This window comes from Centruroides sculpturatus, unplaced genomic scaffold (assembly GCF_000671375.1).
Source record: "Centruroides sculpturatus isolate CEXI.00-Female unplaced genomic scaffold, Cexi_2.0 scaffold772, whole genome shotgun sequence".
NCBI classification, from domain to species: Eukaryota; Metazoa; Arthropoda; class Arachnida; order Scorpiones; family Buthidae; genus Centruroides; species Centruroides sculpturatus.
Window position 1 is genome coordinate 214,860 of NW_019384993.1, and position 1,811 is coordinate 216,670.

Sequence of the window (1,811 nt, forward strand, 5' to 3'; positions counted from 1 at the left end):
TAGAAGTTTAATTAAATATTTGATTTTGTTATTGACAAACTTTGTCATTATTTAATTCGGTGCACGCTTAAAGTCCAGGCCTGGCACACTAACGCGAATCCGCGTAAAGTACCCGTTAGGGAACGGCTATTTCCGGCACACAGTAGTGTCGATAATCGTTGGAAAGTCGGAAAAATAATATAGTACTTTACAAATCCATCAGCAATTAAGATTGGCGTTGATAGAGTTCGAAGAATAAGCAATGGGGGCATTGCTGTTGAACTTGAAAAAAGCAAGGACATTGATGTTCTTGACAGTTATATCAAAAAACAGATACCAGAGGTTACTACTAAACAACCAAAAAAGTGGAGACCACGTTTGATGTTATTTTCCATCCCTAAACATGCTTCTAAAGAGGAATTGCTTAGTAATCTTTATTACCAAAATGAATTGTTTCATTCGTTGTTTCCTGAAGAGGATTTTAAAAAGGAATTTCAACTAAAGTTCTCTTCTGGTATAGCAAGTAGGGAATACCAGAATTGGGTAATTGCAGTTTCTCCTCTTTTGCGCAAACATGTGCTTACTTTAGGTAAACTAAATATTGGTTGGTCACACTGTAGGGTTGTTGACTTCTGTCCAGTCCTGTAGTGTTTTAGATGTCGCTTCGGACATAGTTCTAGGGACTGCACAGAGGAAAATAACATCTGTAGCCAGTGTGCTGGAAACCATGCTTTCAAAAACTGCCCCAATTTCAGTGAATCTCCTATATGTATCAACTGTAAATATAACCACTTCGAGAAGTTCAGGCATAATGCATGAGATTCAGTGTGCAGTTTGTTTCAACAGGTTAAAGCAAATCTGATCAATAGGACCAACTATGGGTCAGAATTTTAGGCATAGTATTTCTGTTATGCAGATTAACTTACAGAGAAGTATTACTTCCTGTTCTTTCTTGGCAAGTGATATACACAATTACGATATAATTTTGGTGCAAGAACCTTATTGTTTACATGGGCAGCCTGCTTCATTTCCAGCTAACTGTTCTATTGTTAAAGGAACCAATAACACTCCATGGGCTGCGACTATCATTCCACACAGTCATATTCCTATCTTGCACCTGGTTTCTTTTAGCACCATTTATGCAAATTTAGCAAATTTATGGTTTGTGTAGAAGCCAAATTTGCGATACTAAATATATCATAATTAACATTTACTGTCCTAGGCCACAGAATATTAGCATTATTCTTTCTAGTCTCCAAAGGGTTGAGTCATACCCTTCTTCCTATTTTATAATTGCCAGAGATATTAATTCTCACTCTCCGGCTTGGGCAGAGACTTGCTGGATGATAGGGGCTAGGCTTTCGAAGAATTCTTCGCAGAAAATAATTTACTTATTATAAATGATCCTCATTCTCCCACTACATTTGACAATGGCAGACATTTCTCTCGGGTTGATATCACTACTTGTTCTAGTAGTTGTTTTACCTCTATTGCCGATTGGCAGGTGCTTAGAAAGCACAATTTTTCTGACCATCTATACTCTAAATATATAAAATTGCTTGTCCTGACTGACTGAATGACTCGCTGACTGATTTATCATCGCCCAGAGCAAACCGCTTAACCTGAAAAGGTGAAATTTGGTAAACAGTTACAGTTCGTCATGGAAACGCACACTAAGAAAGGATTTTTCGAAATTCCCCCGCGGGGGAGATAAAAAGTATTAAGGCTTAACCAAAAGAACGGCTTCTACTGTACTATTTTAGATGCGATTTTTTGTTTCTGGTGGTAATAACTTAATTTCCAAATGTACAATATTTACGTATTACGATTTT